A 20,043-nucleotide genomic window follows, 5' to 3' on the forward strand; every position below is an offset into this window, starting at 1 on the left:
TCTAAAATGTATATGGAAAGGCAAAGGAACAATAACCAAATAATTCTGAAAAAGATGAATAAAGTTGAACTCATTACACACAAGTTTAGAAATCAGCATAAAGTTGCAGTGAAGACAATTAAGTATTGATGAAAGGATACTCAGATAAATCAGTTGAACAGAGAAGAGTCCAGATCTAGACCCACACAGATATGGCCACTTGATGTCTTGCGACAGGGGCATCTGGCTGGCTCAGTAGGTACATCTAGCATGTGCCTCTTCATCTCAGGAGTCCTCAGTTCAAGCCCCACATTGGGTGTAGAGATCATTAAAATTAAATAAAAAGGGGTGCTTGGCTGGCTCAGTCAGTTAAGGTTAAGTGTCTGACTCTTGGTTATGGCTTGGGTGATGATTTCAGGGTCCTGGGATGGAGCCCCACGTTGAGCTCCACACTCAGCTTGGAGTCCGCTTGGGATTCTCTCCCTCTGCCCCTCCCCCACAACATACGTTCAGTGTGCTCTTTCTAAAATAAATAAATCTTCTCAAAAAATAAATAAATAGGGGCGCCCCTGGGTGGCTCAGTCGGTTAAGTGTCTGCCTTCGGCTCAGGTCATGATTCTGGGATGGAGCCCCACACATCGCTCTCCCTGCTCAGGGGGGAGCCTGCTTCTCCCTCTCTGTCTGCTGCTCCCCCTGCTTGAGCTCTCTCTCTCAGATAAATAAAATCTTTATTTAGGGGCGCCTGGGTGGCTTAGCCGGTTAAGCGACTGCCTTTGGCTCAGGTCATGATCTCAGGGTCCTGGGATCGAGCCCTGCATCCGGCTCCCTGCTCGTGGGAGTCTTGCTTCTCCCTCTCCCACTCCCCCTGCTTGTTTCCCTCTCTCGCTGTCTTTCTCTGTCAAATAAATAAAATCTTAAAAAAAAAATCTTTATTTAAAAAATAAATAATTTTTAAAAATAATGATTTCTTACAATGGAGCAAAGGCAATTTAGTAGAGGAAGTAGTCTTTTCAACAAATGGTGCTGGAACAGTTGTATATCCATTTTTCTGCCTATCTCTGGATATAAAGGGAAAAAAGATGTGGTGCCTAACTAGCTCAGTCAGTAAAGCATGTGACTCTTGATCTTGGGGCCGTGAGTTCAAGGCCCACACGTGGCATAGAGTTTAGTTAAATTTTTTTTAAAAGTACTTTTTTAATTAAAAAAAGAGAAAATAAATTTAAAAATTTTTTAAAAGAGAAACTTGATCTAAATCTCATACCTCATTAAAAAAACTCAAAATGAAATTTATATGTAAAATGGAAAATTGTAACACTTTTAAAAGAAAATATAGGTGGAAAATCTTCAAGACCTAGTGCTATGTTAACAGTTAGAATACTAAAAGCAAGATCCATAAAAGAAAAAGTTGAGAATCTTGACTTCATCAAAATTAAAATCTTTTTTGCTCTGCAGCACTGTTAGGAGAAGATAAACTACAAATTGAAAGAAAATTTTGTAAATCACGCATTTGGACCTGTATTTAGTGATCTATTGATTTACTTATAAAGATTTATTTATTTGAGAGAGCAGGAGCAGAGCGAAGAGGCAGAGGGAGAGGGAGAAGCAGGCTCCCCGCTGAGCAGGGAGCCTGATGGGGGCTTTGATCCCAGGACTCTGGGATCATGACCTGAGTTGAAGGCAGATGCTTAACCAACTGGAACCACCTGGTGCCCCTGGACCTATATTAAGATAGAATAAGGACTGTCAAAACTCAACAGAAAGGAAACAGCTCAATTTTTTAAAATGGGAAAAACACTTGTCCAGATATTTACAAAGGGATATAAGGATGACAAATAAGCTCATGAAAAGATAATCAACATTATCAGCTATTAGAGACATGCAAATTAAAGTCATAATAATATATGGCCATATACTCCATTAAAATGGCTAAAAAATATTTTAAGTTTTTAAAATTGACAGTATCAAGTACTAGTGAAGATGTAAAGCAACTGGAACTCTCATGCATTGCTAATGGGAATGCAAAATGATACAGACACTTTGGAAGAGTTTGGTAATTGCTTACAAAATTAAATATTTACTCACTCTCTAATCTAGCAATCCCACTGGCTTTAGGAGGTAAACTGGCACAACTGTTTTACAAAGTATCTTTACGTGATGAAGTTAAATGTGGGCAAATCCTATAACCCAGGAATTCCACTGTAGGTATAATCTAAAGTAAGTCTGGCACATCTAACATAGTTTTGGAACATAGGTGAGGTTTGGTGGGGTGAGCTCCAGAGCTGAGGACCAAGAAAGAATTCTTGAGATAAGGGAAGTTCTAAAGGATCTTCATATGCTAAAGAACACAGGATACCAGCGACCTCGCTATTGTCAAACCAAGATTGTTTTTCCCTCTAGCAAGTCATTAACATTAAAACAGTTGGGAGCTTCCTGGAGGAAGGTTATACTCTGCCTGTCTTAAGTATTTGTCAATGGGCTGCAGGCTATATGGACATTTAATTTTATCTACATTTCCTTCTGCCTTTGTTCCCACATCACTGGTGCCCCAGAAGTCACATGCTGGTTCAAAGCACCACTGTTTATAATATCCCAAACTGGAAACAACCTATATGTCCTTTAACAGAATAGTGGAGTGTTGCCTGCTTATTAAATGGAATACCATAAAACAGCAAAAATATTATAGCTTTATGCTTGGTCTTAGAATAATCCTGTGAAGACAACAGACAAGGCTAATTAACAAAAGAAAGGCACTGAAGAAAACAGTGTTTTATAATATATTATAATATATATATGTATATATATATATACAGCAGGAAGCAGCAAAGCCTGACCAAGAGGCAAAGGAAATCAATGAGGAAATATTTCAGACTGAAGTGTTCAAATTTAGTGAAGCAGATAAAGGAAGACCACAGAGAGGAGATGCAGATAGAAGAGGAAGAAGTAAAATTTCTGGAGAAGAAAAGTTCAAAGGCTTGAAAATATTTCCTCAGGGAGGCAGGAAATGGGGCTATAGAGAGAAGAAAGTTTTTGAGTAATAAAGCCTTGTGCAAGTTTGTGACTCTTGAATATGTGAAAGTACTGCCTTTAATTAATTAAGAGCCTCCACCCTCCCCACCCCCCGCCACGTCTCACTACCCTTAAAGGTGTCCCTCAGGCTGGCGCAGACGTCGCAGACCTGCAGGTCCTGGGATGCCCACCGTCTAGGACTCCCCCGACATCCCTGGCCTAAGGAAGGGATTCCTCAAACTCGGTCCCTCTGGATCCCCTTGTCTTCATCTCCCCAGATGGACTAGCGATTCCCTCACTTGGCTCCCTCTACAACGAAACCCCACTGCCCAACATACACTCCAAATCTCAGTCCCGCTGTCCCCACCCCCAGAGGGCCAAGTTCCCGGTCGGTCCCAATTGTGCGGCCCTCAGCCTCAGACCCGCCGCCCGTCCCGCCCCTCACCTCGGGCTCCGAGCCTCCACTCTCCCGCTCTTCACATCCGGCACCTCGATCGTCCCTCTGAGCACCTAGAGGAGGGTGGAACGCGGGGAACTTGGCAGTTGTAGCTGAGGCCGTTAAGGCTTATTTGCCATCACCATGGAAACCCCTGGCAGCGCGCCCTGGGCGGGGCCTCCGGGGGGCGGGGTCTGGCGCGCGGCAGGCCCGAGTGCACAACTCCCGCCCGTCGGGCGTACGCGCCGTTTACCTCAGCCCCGCTGCTCGGGGTTTGCCCGATTCCCGCTCGGCCCTGCACCCCAGCACCCAGGAGCAACAGCCCCGGGAGCCCGCGCCCCCGCCGTCATCGCTAGCCTGTTTCCCCGCGGAACCCCACCTTCTCCAGGCAGACGGGGCTGGAAGGACGCATGGAGCGCGGCGGGGCGGACCCTCAGTGACCCGCTCGGGTGCGAGGCGGCGAGGGCGCCATTGTGACGCGCCCGGCTCCGAGCGGAGATTGGTCAGCCAAGCGTGTGCGGGAGCCGGGGCCCGCGGAGGGGGGCCGGAGGGGAGCGGTGCGGCAGAGCGTTCCTGAGCCCCTGAAGGGACAGACTGAAAAGCACCCCAAACATTGAGCCCAAAAGACGCCCAGATCGAAGACCACCGTGAGAGGAGAAAAAGGGAGTCGTTTCCTGCCGAGGGAGAAAGGGAACCGAGAACAGCGGAGACATAAAGGCGGCTCCAAGGGCAGAGTTTGGGGAGCGGGCGCAGGCTGTGCTCCCAGCTCTTGGGTCGCTACTCCGCGTTGTCGCGTAGCTTCACCTGGCCCCCGGTTCCCCCGGAGGGCAGGGCTTTGGCCCCAGGCCTGGTTCTGGGAGACGAAGTGCCGGGGCCGAGATGTTCATTGCGGGAGAAACGCGCCAGTTCGATGTCATTTGGGTTCCTGCTACATCCAGGCCACCCGTGTTTTTTGCTCGAAATGAGACAGACTGAACTTGTCAGCCCTTGGTGAGGAGTTGTTTGTTAAGCACATGTACACATTTGGAATTAGCAGTATCGGGGACCAAAGTTGTCATTTCTGTACCAAAAGCTGCTAAGCAGTCTTCTGTTGCTTTCTGTCTTAATTACGATCAGGTGCAGCACTAAGAAAAGCAGCTCTGAGAGCCGCGGTTGGTAGCCGGCCTGGATGCCCTCCCTGATGAACGTAAGCAATGTCCCATTCCTCCTGCTTTCTAGATAAAAATTAAGCTAGTCCCTGAATTGCCCCTGCTTTCTGACAGCACCAGAACAGAACCTGTTTCCTTGGACCCTCCCCCAGATCACTTAACAGAAGCCCATATACTATAATGAACCCTCTTTAACACCCCCGTCCTGAGACTCCCCATGGTTTGAGGTCTCCCTCAGTACAGCCGCTAATAACCCTTCATTGTTTGACCGTAACTATGTCTGGGTAGTCTTTGGTGGGCATCACCAGTATGAATAAACACTATTTCAGAATTATAAGTAAGCATACACACAGAAATAAAACCTTACAGTCTATACCGAGAAATAAAAACATTAACGTGAATGGTAAAATAGGGCGAGATCTTGGTATATAAAAAGCTTGCATGCTAAATGCAATGTGGCATATGTGTTGGGTCCTAGAACAGTAGAAAGACATTAATGGTAAAATCAGATTAAAGTCTATAGTTTAAGAGTATTCTACCAATGTGAATTTAATTTTTTTTTTTTTTAAGATTTTATTTATTTGAGAGATTGAGAGCACGCACAAGCAGGGGCAGGGGTAAAGGGAGAGGGAGAAACAGACTCCCTGCTGAACAGGGAGGCCATGCAAGACTCAATCCCAGGACCCTGGGATCATGATCTGAACTGAAGGCAGACACTTAAACGACTGAGCCACCCAGGTACCCCCAATGTGAATTTCTTAGTTTTGACAAATGTGCCATGGTTATATCAGACATTAAATATAGGAAAAACAGTAAAGGGTATGCAGGTATTCCCCTGTACTATCTTTGCAACTTCTCTGTAGATTTAAAATGATCCCAAAATAAAAATTTTATTTAAAAAAAAACTATGAATTGGGGCACCTGGGTGGCTCGGGCAGTTAAGCCTATGGTTAAGCATCCAACTCATGGTTTTGGCTCAGGTCATGATCTCAGGGTCCTGGGATCCAGCCCAGAGTTGGGCTCCACGCTCAGCCAGGAGTTGGCTTGAGGATTCTTTCTCTCCCTCCCCCTCAGTTCTTCACTTGAGCCTGTGCGCTCTCTCTCTCTCACATAAATAAATCTTAAAAAAAAAATTATGAACAATTATCCTTTTTGCATTGGAGTGGTAGTGATGGGTGTTATATCTTGAGTGACCCCGGTATGAGGGGCAAATACAGTCACAACAACAGCTCTTCTGTCTCAGTCAGTTCTAGCTTTTGGTTCTTCCACCCCAACATGACAGGGTTTCTTCCTGGGTCCCCACACACCACTCTGTCATGTAGCCATCAGTCACTAAAAGTGACTAAACCTGGTCAAGGTACTGCCCCACTACTTTATTGTTACAGGGAAGTAAGTCAGTCCAGGATTTCAGACTGCTTTCAGAGTGGAAATAAGCTGTAAGTGGTTAAGAACCACAAACGTACAGGAGAAGTTTTTTCAAGGCAGCATTGTCAAATTAAAGAAGGAGGAAACTACCTCTTTTACTCTGCAAACACATTAACATATCCCCTGAGCTTTCCTTGGGGAGGTGTTATATGCAGCCCCCAGCCTTCACCCCAGGCACAGGAGTTTATTGACTCTGTAATGGAAGGCATACGGCTATGATACACCAACAAAACATAGAAAATAGGATACCAAAACTGAACACTGATAGTCACTGGGGAAATAGGTAGAACAGCCTGGCTTTTTGTGATAACTGAATAGAAATTTTCATTCAGGGGTGCCTGGGTGGCACAGTTGTTTAAGCATGGGACTCTTGGTTTTGGCTCAGGTCTGGATCTCAGGGTCCTAACATCAAGCCCCTCGCTCAGCACAGAGTCTGCTAAAGTTTCTCCCTATCCCTCTGCCCCTCGTCGCCTCGTGCTTTCTCTCTGTCAAATAAATCTTGAAAAAAAAAGGAGAGGGAGTTTCATTCAGGGACTCCTCCTGTAGTAAAAGAAAGATAGATGTAAATATTAAGGGCATAAAATGTAAATATTAAAACAATTGGGGGGTGGTTTCCTGGGTGGCTTAGTCGGTTAAGTGTCTGCCTTCAGCTCAGGTCATGATTTCTGGATCCTGGGATGAGCCCTGCATCAAGCTCCCTGCTCAGCGGGGAGTCTGCTTCTCCTCCCCCTCCCTCTGTGCTCTCCCTCTCTTGCTCTCTCTCACTCTCTCAAATAAATAAAATCTTAAAAAAAAATTTTTTTTTAAACAATTGGGACCCTAGGGAGGAGTTTATCTTCTGGAATCTGGTGATTTTCACTATGTTTGAGTGGAGGCTACCTCTATAGTAGTGCTGTCCAGTAGAAATAGAATGTGAGCCATATATGTAATTTAAAATTTTTCTAGGAGCCACATTTACAAAAGTAGGAAGAAATAGGTTAAATTAATTTTACGTTTTTACATATCCAAAATATTGATATGTAATCAATATATAAAATTATCAATGAAACAGTTTATATTATTTTTTACTGGATTAAATCTTTGAAAGCTGGTGTGTATTTTCTACTGAACAGCACATCTGAATACAGATGTTAAATTTTTATTGGGAATAACGAAAGTATATATATATATTTTTTTTTTTTAAAGATTTTTTATTTATTTGAGAGAGAGAGAGAATGAGAGAGAGCACCTGAGTGGGGAGGGGCAGAGGGAGAAGCAGACTCCCCGCCCAGCAGGGAACCCGATGCGGGACTCGATCCAGGGACTCCAGGATCATGACCTGAGCCGAACGCAGTCGCTTAACCAACTGAGCCACCCAGGCGCCCCTAAAGTATATTTATATTTTGTAAAATTTACAGTTAAAAAGTAGATTCACATATCCATGTTGTTCCAAACATAGTTAAAAGTTTTCCAGTAACTGAATTATCAGTATTTAAATTTAAATTAAGGCAAGCATGTGAAGAAATTGGAACTCTTTTTTTTTTTTAAGATTTTATTTATTTATTTGACAGAGAGAGACACAGTGAAAGAGGGAACACAAGCAGGGGGAGTGGGAAAGGGAGAAGCAGGCTCTCCGCTGAGCAGGGAGCCCAATGCTGGGCTCGATCCCAGGACCCTGGGATCATGACCTGAGCCGAAGGCAGACGCTTAATGACTGAGCCACTCAGGCGCCCCAGAAATTGGAACTCTTGTGTGTTGCTGGCAGGAATGCAAGATGGTGCAGCCACTATGGAAAACAGTATGGTAAATACTCAATAAAAAAGAATTACCATATGATCCAGCAATTACATTTCTGGATATACTCAAAATAATTGAAAGTAAGGTCTGAAAGCTATCTGTACACCAATGTTCATAGCCGCATTTTTTACAATAGTCAAAAGGTGGAAGCAACCTAGTTCACTGAGAAGGAAGAGAAGGAAATTGTGGCGTGACTGGGTGGCTCCGTCAGCTAAGAGTCCAACTCTTGATTGTGGCTCAGGTCATGATCTCAGGGTCCTGAGATTGAGCCCTGCATCCAGGCTCAGCGGATTCTCTCTGTCTTCCTCCCTCTGCCCCCTCCCCTGCTTGTGCTTGCCCTTAAAAAAAAAAAAAAAAAAAAAGAAGGAAATTTCAAGACATGCTACTACATGGATGAAACGAGGACATCATGCTGAATGAAATAAGCCAGTCACAAAAAGACAAATACTACATGATCCACATACATGAGGTATCAAAAGTACTGAGATTCATAGCGCCAGAAAGAAGACTGGTGATGTTGCCAGGGACTGTGGGGAGGCAGGAAATGGGGAATTGTTTAATATGTATAGAGTTTCAGGGGTGCCTGGGTGACTCAGTCGTTAAGCCTGAGCCCCACATTGGGCTCCCTGCTTGGTGGGAAGCCTGCTTCTCCCTCTCCCACTCCCCCTGCATGTGTCCCCTCGCTGTCTCTCTCTCTGTCAAATAAATAAATAAGATCTTTTAAAAAAAAAATACAGAGTTTCAGGCTTTCAAGACAAAAAAACTGTGGAGATCGCATGAACAACATTGCATGTACTTAACACTACTGATTTTATTTTTTTAAATGTTTTTATTTTTTAAAGATTTTATTCATTTATTTGACAGAGAGAGAGAGTACAAGCAGGGGGAGCAGAAGGGAGAGGGAGAAGTAGGCTTCCGCTGAGCAGAGAGCTGGATTCATGGTTCAATCCCAGGACCCTGGGACCATAGAGCTGAGCTGAAGGCAGACGCCCAACTGACTGAGCCACCCAGGTGCCCCAACACTACTGATTTTAGAAAATGGTTAAGATGGTCAACTTTATGTTGTATATTTTACTACAATTAAAATAAAAAGTCAGGGGTGCCTGGGTGGCTCATTCATTTAAGTGTCCAACTCTTGATTTCAGCCCAGATCATGATCTCAGGGTCTTGAGATTAAGGGTTGTAAGATTGAGCCGCACATTGGGCTCTGCACTGAGCGCGGAGTCAGTTCGGGATTCTCTCTCCCTCTGCTCTTCCCCCGCCATATCCCCCCCACCCCCAGTAAGTAAATAAATTATTATTTTTTTTAAGTCAGGGGCACCTGGCTGCCTCAGTCGGTAGAGCATGTGACTTTTGATCTTGGGGTCATAAGTTTGAGCCTCACATTGGGTGTAGAGATTGCTTTAAAAAATAAAAAAAATTATTAAAAAGTCAGGTCCTCTGTCCCACTAGCCACATTTCAAGTGCTCAACAGCCCTGTGTGGCCAAATGGACCCCTTATCACACAGTGCAGCTTTAGACTAAGAAAGGAGGAACTGAAATGCCACTATCTTCAACTGTCACTTTGAAAGGCCTTCTCTGGCTTTGTCTCTGCTCTAAGCCACCAGCTTTCTTCACTCTACCAGGAGGGCTAGAACATGTTACCTAAGTCTTGCCCCTTGGAAATACTCATACTAATGACTTCAGAATAAGGTTTGGCTTCCCTTTTTTTTTTTTTTTTAAAGATTTTATTTATTTGACAGAGGCACAGTGAGAGAGGGAACACAAGCAGGGGGAGTGGGAGAGGGAGAAGCAGGCTTCCCGCTGAGCAGGGAGCCCGATGCGGGGCTCGATCCCAGGACCCTGGGATCATGACCTGAGCAGAAGGCAGATGCTTAACGACTGAGCCACCCAGGCGCCCCAAGCTTCGGCTTCCTTTAGGGAGTTTCACTTGAATACAGAGGGCTGGGCAGCCTTCAAATTGTTAGCCATCTACTTTGACTCTGTGTAATATTCTCAAAGGGAGGCACAAGAGACTTCCTCTAACTCCAGTTGTCACCCCGTGAAAGTTTATTCCAAAATGGATTGTTTAACATTGAAATCACTGTGATCCAATGAATAATATTTGAAAGCAATTTTTATACAGTCTTACTTGTGAATAGCACAGAGATTTGACAGGGACAGAAAGAAGAGTGAAGGAGCTGTATGAGGCATCATCAAGGTTTGCTCTTGACTTTCCCTCTAGGGCTTAACTGCGATTTACTTTTATTTATAGTTCTTAGTACACTTTAGATTTCCTATCAGGTGCTCAATATATATTTTAGACAAAGATTAGAATTTTTTTATTTTTAAGTTTGTTTTTTGAGAGAGAGCGTGAGCAGAGCTGGGGTAGGGGGGGAGATGCAGAGAGAGAAAAGGGAGAGAATCTTAAGCAGGCTCTGTGCCCAGCATGGAGCTGGATGCAGGGCTCAATCTCATGACACTGAGATCATGACCTGAGCTGAATGGACACTTAACTGACTGAGCCACCCAAGCGCCCCTAGAGTTGTTTTTATAGTAATCATTGTATTTTATTAGTGTGATTTAATTTTTTCTATTCTCAAAGTCTTTTTAGTTAACTTTTGGCTCCTGAGAATTTGTATTCTTTTCTGAGAAGGCATAATATATAATAAGCCTGATAAGACACACATTATGCCTTCTCAGAAAAGAATGAAAATCCCTTGGCTTGGTGGTAAGCTCGCTAAATGCAAAGACGTAACAATTTAATTCTCTTTGTCTTCCATACCATTAAGCACAGGGCTCAAATAAGTTCTCAGTAAGTATTTGCTGATGGCCAGAAATGCTTTTTCTATAGGTGTTAATTTGTTTTTAAGTGGCATTATCCAGTTTTATTTAATAAGGGTTAAATGTCTTTGTTGCTCACCAGTAATCAAGGGCAGGCACCAAGTTTAGCTTAGTCACTGAGTATCCAGGACAGCTAGAATGGTCTCCTGCCTGAAGGAAGGACTCAAGTAGTAGTGAATAGATAAGTAAATGAAAGCTAGCTACTTTTTAAAGTGAACTGCTTTAAAATGAGTAGACGTGGCGCCTGGCTGGCTCAAGTCAGTAGAGCATGCGACTCTTGATCTTGGGGTTGGGAGTTCAAACCCCACATTGGGCAGAGAGATTATTAAAAAAAAAAAAACCACCAAAAAGACATCCACACAAACAAAAAAAGAAAACAAAAAATAAAGTTGTACCTTATGGGGCGCCTGGTTGACTCAGTCGGTATAGCATGTGACTCTTGATCTCTGGGTTGTAAATTTAAGCCCCACATTGGGTGTAGAGATTACTTAAAAATAAAATCTTTAAAAAAAAAGAATAGAATGAGTAGGTAATTGTATTTCTTAATCCTTAAGAAGAACTCTCACATATTTTAAGCGTTAAAAAATACAGCAAAAGTTAGGTTTTTGACATCCTCTCAGATTTTATAAACATAAAGCCACATTTAAAGGGCACAGTTGCCTGAATACATTCAGCACCAGGAAGAGTCATGCTCACAGGAGCTCAGCCATAGAAATGGAGGTCTCTGTCAGTTGTGGTGAAGACGAATGAAAACCAACTTTTTGACTCTTAAGTCAGCCAACATCCTAATAGGAAATGAAGAGTTTATAGTTCACATTTTCAGGAAATGCCAAAATGCTTTTCATTACATTTATAGATTTCAGTAGATGTATTTATAGATTCAATATTCATGTCTGCATTGTAGATGGAGTCAGGTTACCCTCTCACTTAGGAGATAATAGGAAGGTCTTTACCAATATTAACTTGTTGGTTGTCAATTAGCAGGACTCAGACTGGCCAGGACAGAAGAGAGTCACTGTTAAGACCCCTTATTTCACTGTTAAGGAGATTCAGCCCAGGGAAGTTAAATGACTTTTCCAAAGTCACCCAAATAGTAAATCGTTGCACAGAAACCCAGAATGTTTGGGACCCATTCTAGTGATCTTGCTCTTATGCCAGACTGATTTTTGCTGTGTGTATATGTGTGCTTGTGTCCCTCACTTTGTACAGTAGGGTGGGACCATCAAAGTGACCATGCAAGCTGAAACAGTGCAAAGCAATCTTATTGTTCAATGGGGAAAAATTATTATAAATATTATTTCTGTGATCTTTAAAATTTTTGCCAAAACATTAAAAACCCTCTGACCATTATAAGTGTATTGGGAAATGAAAACAATACTAAAACTAATATTTATTTTGTATTCTGTAAGGAGAATTAAAGTGTTTTATTTGTAAAACCTTACCAAGAATAGTCTGAACAATGCTTACCTCTTATTTTCATTGTATAGCTTATGACAGAAAGAGCATCTTTTCAATTCTTCAGCCAATTGTCATACTCCTTTATAAATTTGGATCACCTTCCAACATTTTATCATTTGCACTTTCAATGTCAAGAAATACCTCCAAGAATCCCCAGCACAGTTATTTTGCCAGCATCACCTCTTCTAGGACATCTTTAACCTTTTCATCATAAAAACTTTTTTTTTTATTTTTTATTTATTTATTTGAGAGAGAGAATGAGATAGAGAGCATGAGAGGAGGGAGGTTCAGAGAGAGAAGCAGACTCCCCGCCGAGCAGGGAGCCCGATGCGGGACCCGATCCCGGGACTCCAGGATCATGACCTGAGCCGAAGGCAGTCGCTTAACCAACTGAGCCACCCAGGCACCCTCATCATAAACACTTTTATGTTAAATTCTCCTTCAACAAGTTCCTCTGGCTGCAGATCTGGAATCTCTTGAACAACAGCAATGTCAACATTCCCCCTGTCAGCTCTTTTGGCTATAATTCCACTTACACTCAGTTCCGATTTCACTCCCAGCATTATCACTTTTCATTTATTTGCTGCACTTTTGTCTTTGTTGGTCAATTCCCTCTTTTGATCATCCTTTTTTTTAAATGTCACATAGGTTTATTTTGGGAGACAAGAAGTGACCCAATCACATGCTTTTCTGTCCATATGTGAGCTAAGCAACAGACTCACAATGATCACTGACAGACTTTCAGAGAGCTTACATGCCTTGTCACTTACTGTGATACACATCTGTTATTTAGTGATTTGTGGCCTGAAGAGCTAGCAGTGAAGTTTATATTTTATGCATTTACAGTTGATTCACTGTTGTAACTAAAATTGGAACCATGTTGTTAGGGGACTGACATGTAACTAAACCATGGTGAGTGTAATTTGTGTATAAGGGAACCCTTCAAAGTGAGGTCTGGCTATGTCCAGGTACAATCTAGTAGAGAGTTTAGGAGGAACATAGACTTGAGGTTTTGATAGACTGGTTTAAATTCAGGATAACCACTGTCAACCTTTTAAAAGAAAAAGGTAAGCAATTCGGCCGGTAAAATCAAGTTTATTTGGGAATGGCAGAAGAATGGCAATTTGGGACAAGCACACTATGGCAAACCATAGGCAAGTACAGAGAACAATGGAGGAGAGCATCCTTTTATAGTGGAAAGAAGGAAGTTGGGAGGGGGTATATTGAACAAAAGTCCATTGGAGGAAAATGAGAGTTCATTGGCTGCAGGCAAAGCGGTGGTGGCCTTTCATTGGTTGTTGAGTTGAAAGGAAATCTTCCTTCCTGCTGGGTTTTGCAAGCTGTGTGAGCCCTCCCTTCATGGCTTCCTGAATAATTCTGAGTTAGGTTTCCTTAACATGTTTTCACATCTTAGACAAGTCCCTCACCTGTAAAACTAGGGTAAAACTATCCCATGTCTCAGGTTACTGTGAGAAGTAGTGATCCCATCAAGATCTTGTTTCACACAGCACTGGGCAGATGCCTGCCAGGCTTGGGAGCAGTAGTAGTAGCAGCAGAAATAGAACCGAAATTTTCCATCGACAATTCCAAAATTACTTTTACATTCTTATTGTATTTAAACGGGGAGATAAAATACTTTATGGAAGCATATCTATTCACCTTCTTGCAGTCTGAAACCTCTTAAGACTACTTAAGGTGTCCAGTTTTGAGGGGGTGGGGAAGGAAGTTACAATGTCTAGAGGAAGGTACCAGGGAGAAGGTGGAATTGGGGTGTTAGGTGAGGAAAGGGATGGGGTTTTGTGCAATGATTTGTGTTTCTCTGAGTCACATGTACATGGTATCTTTATTATTTGGTTTGCAAGAATCTCCAGAACATTAGCCAGTTTGTTAACAAGTACAAGAATAGGGGCGCCTGGGTGGCTTAGTCGGTTGAGCATCCGACTCTTGATTTTACCTCAGGTCATGATCTCAGGGTCCTGGGATCAAGCCCCTCGTTGGTGGGGTGGGGGGGAGCCTGCACTCAGTGGGGAGTCGGCTTGAGAATTTTCTCCCTCTCCCTCTGCCCCGCCTCCTGCTTGCACTCTCTAAAATAAATAAATCTTAAAAAACAAAAACAAGTGCAAGAATAAATACATTCCAGGGTCCCCTGGCTGGCTCAGTCAGTAGAGCATGGGACCCTTAATCTCAGAGTCATGAGTTCTAGCCCCATGTTGGGTGTAAGGATTACTTTAAAAAAAAGAGAAAGAGAATAAATACATTCCAGTAACAAATAACATACTATCTTTTTGATATCTGTAATTTTTTCTATACCACTGTTTTTTTTTTTTAAAGATTATTTATTTATTTATATTTGACAGAGAGAGAGAACACAAGCAGGGGGAGTGGGAGAGGGAGGAGCAGGCCCCCTGCTGAGCAGGGAGCCCGATGCGGGGCTTGATCCCAGGACCCCAAGATCACGACCCGAGCCGAAGGCAGCCGCTTAACCAACTGAGCTACCCAGGCGCCCCTGTCACTGTTCTTTTCTAAGAGTGTATATATGGAAGTATATATATATAATGGTTGGTGAGTCATAGGCATTAAGGATAACAAGGTAAATGACTCATAGTCTTTATTAATATTTTATTCCTAGTGCCTATAAAATGGTCATTGAGGAAGCATAAGAACTTTCTCTCTGATGAGAGGATTGTTCCTCAGATTCTGGTGGTAGTCAATGAAATTAACATTGATATTAGGCAGTTAAGACCTGTAAAAGCAAAGAGAGACAACTTGTTTCAGGAGGGCACCCAGATGACCTACAAGTGAAATTGCTACAACGAAGCCCCTATGTTTGGAGTGTGATGCTTGCTCAGCACTTTGAGATGATCTCTGATGCTTACAACCTTGACAAAATATAGACTTTGGTTAAGAAAGGCCTGAGAGTTCTCCCTACTACCTTTTTTTTTTGTAACTGAAATGTGGCCTCAAGTGTTTTTGGGTCCATGCATTTTCCCATTGACATAGGAAAAAATACACAAGAAAGGTCTTTCCTGGCACCAAGGAACAAAGCCCACTGAATTTGGGAAACGTACCTCTTGATCAGTGATGCTTTTATTTTATTTATTTATTTATTTATTTATTTATTTATTTATTTATTTATTTTATTTTATTTTTTTTTTTTGATCAGTGATGCTTTTAGAGACAGATCTTGACCAAAAGGGAGAAATGTGAAAATTAATAAAGGAAACCTGAACTAAAATTGGAATTGGGAAGACTTCTAGAGGAAGCTCTCATCCCCTACCACTAGTCAGTTATCCCAAACAGAAAGGTGCCTTGCATATCCAACTGGACGGTGTCACTACTTTACTACCCTCCAAGGAGGAAGGAAAATGTTCTTCTGCCCAGCAACAAGCCCAACCAATGGAAAACGCTGCAGCTCAGCCAATGAAAAGCCATTGTCACCCTGAACTCTTACTTTCCTCCAATGAACTTTCATTCTTCCTTTGCCAATGACTTCCTTGCCCAACCCTCCTTTCTATAACAGCCTTCCATTTTGTAGAACTCCTTGGAGTATGTCTCTGCTTGATGAGATACTGCTTGATTCATGAATGACTTAATAAAGCCAATTTAATCTTCAGATTTACTTTTTGTTTTTTTAACAGGAGAAACCTTGAAGAAAGGACAAAGGGCAGGAATAATTGCAGTATGTGGTTATCCCAATATTCAGAAGAGGGGGAGCATGAAGGAAGCCTTGTTAACACTTTTAGGTACATCCTTGTAGAAATTTTTAATGTATGTAGATATATATTGCACATTTGATGTAAATACCAAAATACATCATTTTAGGAAAATGTACACAAGACCACTCTTTTTAAAAAAAAAAAAGATTTCTGCTAGGAGCGCCTGGGTGGCTCAGTTGGTTAAGCGTCTAACTCTTGATTTCGGCTCAGGTCATTATCTCAGGGTCGTGAGATTGAGCCCTGTGTCAGTGGCTCTGTACTGGGCATGCCACATGTCAGGAAAGCAGCAGAGTTAACTGCTTGTCAGATCAGGTGATTTATCTTTCCCAGTATATTAAGCAGGAGGGCACTAAGAACTCAGCCATGTCATTAAGTACCCATCTATTGTACTATAGCACAAGTAAAAATTTTGAGTGGCCTTCCATATCTATCAAGGTTCACAAAGAGAGGAACAGTACCAACAGGTAATGTGTATATATAATTTGTTACAGGGATTTGATACAATACTCCCCACTGAATTTCCAGGGATTAAATATTTCATCATTCAAAAACTGTATTACAGTACTTGCTTTTTAAAGAGTTGAAAAACACCTCATGGGGTGCCTGGGTGGCTCAGTCAGTTAAGTGTCTGCCTTTGGTTCAGGTCGTGATCCCAGGGTCCTGGGTCGGGGCTCCCTGCTCAGTGGGGAGTCTGCTTCTCCCTCTGCCCCTGCCCCTGCTCATGCTCTCTCTCACACACTCTCTCTCAAATTAAAAAAAAAAAAAAATCTTTTTTTTTTTTTAAAGATTTTATTTATTTGACAGAGAGAGAGAGAGCAAGAGCAGGAACACAAGCAAGGGGAGTGGGAGAGGGAGAAGCAGGCTTCCCGCGGAGCAGGGAGCCCGATGCGGGGCTTGATCCCAGGACCCTGGGATCATGACCTGAGCCGAAGGCAGACGCTTAACGACTGAGCAACCCAGACGCCCCCTCAAATTAAAAAAAATCTTTTTTTTTTTTTTAAAGATTTTATTTATTTATTTATTTGACAGAGAGAGAGAAAGAGCGAGAGCAGGAACACAAGCAGGGGGAGTGGGAGAGGGAGAAGCAGGCTTCCCGCGGAGCAGGGAGCCCGATGCGGGGCTCGATCCCGGGACCCTGGGATCATGACCTGAGCCGAGGGCAGACGCTTAACGACTGAGCCACCCAGGCGCCCCAAATTAAAAAAAATCTTAAAAAAAGAAAAAGAAAGAGTTGAAAAGCACCTCAGAGCACTGGTTTATCTGTAATATTTTGTCCCCAAACAATGAAATAGTCAATATATCAAAATGTCAACATTTCTTACATTTATAGTATCTGTAATTTTCTGCACATTTTAAATATTCCGGTTTTTTTTTAATGGAAGTTACTGAGAAAAAGAGGCAGAGAAGAGCTGCAAGCTGCCCTGCCTCTGGCACATCTTTTTTTCTTTCCACTCTTTATTGAGATATAATTGACATCTTATGGTCAATCTTGATGTATATCCTGATCCAAATGAAGTTTTCTGACTCTCCTGAGCCCCACAGAAATGAAGGTATCTAACTGTACATAGTTTTGTTTATAAGCATCTTTCATACATAGTTTATAATCAAGCTAAAAGCTCAGAGTGAAAACAGAGAGACCTTAGCTCACTAATGTCCAAGCCAAGGCTTTTTTCTTGCTTGCCCTGATGAGGAAATGGTCAAGGGATTGCCCAGTATCACCCAGTCCACCTGCAGTCTTCTGCTAGGCAAAAAAACCATTTAAGCAAGTAACTATTAAGCTCAGAGAGGTGCCATAATTCCTCTTTGACTTTTTAATACAAAGTGCGGTTTGAAATAACTGCAAAGTAATCCCTGAAGGAACTGAATCCAAGGGTCCAGCCTCCTGGAGTGATGACTTACTTCTTGAAGCATTCATGCTGCTTCAAAGGTGCATTTTTCTTTTATTGGGGCGCCTGGGTGGCTCAGATGGTTAAGCATCTGCCTTCGGCTCAGGTCATGATCCCAGGGTCCTGGGATTGAGCCCCGCGTCAGGCTCCCTGCTTAGCAGGGAGCCTGCTCCCCCTGCTCATGTTCTCTCTCTCTCTATCTCTGTGTCTTGAATGAATAAACAAAAAAACTTAAAAAAAAATGCATTTTTCTTTTATTGACATAAAATTGTCATATAACATATTCATGTCAGGTGTATCACATAATTCAATATTTGCATATACTACAAAGTGATCACAAGTCTAGTTACCATCTGATACCATACAACTGACCTCCTTCACAAAGGTGTATTTTTCTATATTGGTCAAGAAAATTCTCCAGATGAGGTTGTGACTGCTGAACCAGCCTTCATCCAATCTGGGTTATCTCATCCCTCATCTCTGCCTACTAGAACACCTGGCCTCAAGGAGAAACATTACATTTGGACAGGCTCTATGCTGCTGTTGGACAGTTCAATTTGCTGTTTTACTTCATTCTTTACTTCTCTCAATGGGAAAGAAAGCCAGAAAAGGGGCTTGTTAGCCAACCTGGAAGATCTCTCTCTTTTGGGTTCAAGAGTGCAGCACTTAAGAATGAGTGCATACGATAGAACCAGAGTGTTTCAGTGTGCCAACATTTATACCTGCCATCTACAGGTGTTCGTGACTCTGTACCTCAGTTCCCTTCCACTAAATGGTGATGGTAGTAACATCTACTGCTGGATCACTATGATGTTAAATGAAATTGAGTATTCAGAACCAGTACAAACCACAGTGAAGGTACAATACATGTAAACTATTGTTATCCTCATTGCTATCTGACAGATACTATGGCTTTGAATAAAAAAGCCTTCTCTGAGCCTTGGGGATCCTGCCTACCCATTGGCACTCTCCTGGGGAAGGGGGGAGCAAAGCTTAATGGGCAAAGTGTTCTTTCAAGGGATATTAACTGGAAAATTTTAATAGACTCCAGACAATAACAAACTTCTGTACCATTTGTTACGGATGAGTGGCTTCCACAGAAGAGCTCATGTTTGAAACTTAAAAATAGTCGTTGAAAGGTATTAAATTTGTGATAATCTATTTACATAAACAACGGGGAATAAAAAGGCAGGTCAGTCTCTGAGAGGATACATCTTGGGATGATCTTCACTTGTGAATTGTTTTTATTTTTTTAAGATTTTAAAAATTTATTTATTTGACAAAGAGAGACACAGCGAGAGAGGGAACACAAGCAGGGGGAGTGGGAGAGGGAGAAGCAGGCTTCCCGCTGAGCAGGGAACCCAAAGAGGGGCTCCATCCCAGGACTCCTGGATCATGACCTGAGCTAAAGGCAGCCGCTTAACAACTGAGCCACCCAGGTGCCCTGGCTAAGTCTCTCTTAATGGACTACATGAACGTATCTTCTTGGACCTGGCTTCGCAGTCCCTTAATTCTGAAGCACTATTTTGGGGGTATAATTTTAGTATTTGCCTCAGATTGGATGCTTGCATTTTATCTCCAGATCCAGACTTTTCTACAGTGTGACCTGTGATGGAGTCATTGTGGGCTTTCTTAAGAACACCTACCTGATTTTTATAGGACTCATTTTCTGTAATTTTGCTTAATTTTCTCCTTGTACATTTTCACCTCCCTTGAAAGCTCTTGCTTTTACTTTTCCCATTTTTCTTTTCTGGAATCAGCTTCTTCTGACAAGCTGCTCTTTCCTCTACTATTGTCATCCACTCATTCTCTGCCACTATTCCAAGCATTTCCTTAATATAACCAGTGATTTTGAAATAATATGCTCTGCTAAACCTGTGATGAATGCCTTCATCTCTTCCTCTGAAGAGAGTCTCCAAAAATTAAAATGGTAATAATTACTAACCCCATAACACATCAAGAAAATCTCCACTGGGTAGCCATTTCCACCCACCCTGTAGTCTCGGGTGTTCTGACTGAAAACCTTGCATTCTCCCTGGGTCTTTGGGTCACCTTCAGAGACTGGGGTCTTAGCCCAAGTGATAATCATGGTAGCCACCTCAGTAAACCTGTTAATCCTTCCCTAAATCCTGCAATCGGAGCCGCCTTTATCTGTCTCTTGTTTTCGGTTCCTATTTCTTCCTCGACAGGAAATAACTCTCATTTTCTTCTCACGCTGGTCTTCAATCCGGGAGTCCTTTGCGCTCACTGTTTTGGGAGGGCCTCTCCTAGTTAGGACATTCAGGAGCTCAATACTGCTGCTTATCATGGGCGCCTGGGTGGCTCAGTCGGTTAAGCGGCTGCCTTAGGCTTAGGTCATGATCCCAGAGTCCTGGAATCGAGCCCCGCAT

The 20,043-nt window shown here is 42.6% G+C and overlaps 1 long non-coding RNA gene across 1 annotated transcript; it reads left to right on the plus strand.

Annotated features, from left to right (window-relative positions):
* The first annotated feature begins 4,274 nt into the window (after positions 1-4,274).
* Positions 4,275-19,579, plus strand: LOC123846649 (uncharacterized). Its single transcript, XR_006791342.3, has 3 exons — positions 4,275-4,411; positions 4,538-4,607; positions 15,215-19,579. It is a non-coding gene; the product is annotated as an uncharacterized LOC123846649 (long non-coding RNA).
* The last annotated feature ends 464 nt before the right edge of the window (positions 19,580-20,043 follow it).

This window comes from Mirounga angustirostris, unplaced genomic scaffold (assembly GCF_029215605.1).
Source record: "Mirounga angustirostris isolate CCGP_5_RB_7025 unplaced genomic scaffold, mMirAng1.0.hap1 SCAF_6, whole genome shotgun sequence".
Lineage (NCBI taxonomy): Eukaryota > Metazoa > Chordata > Mammalia > Carnivora > Phocidae > Mirounga > Mirounga angustirostris.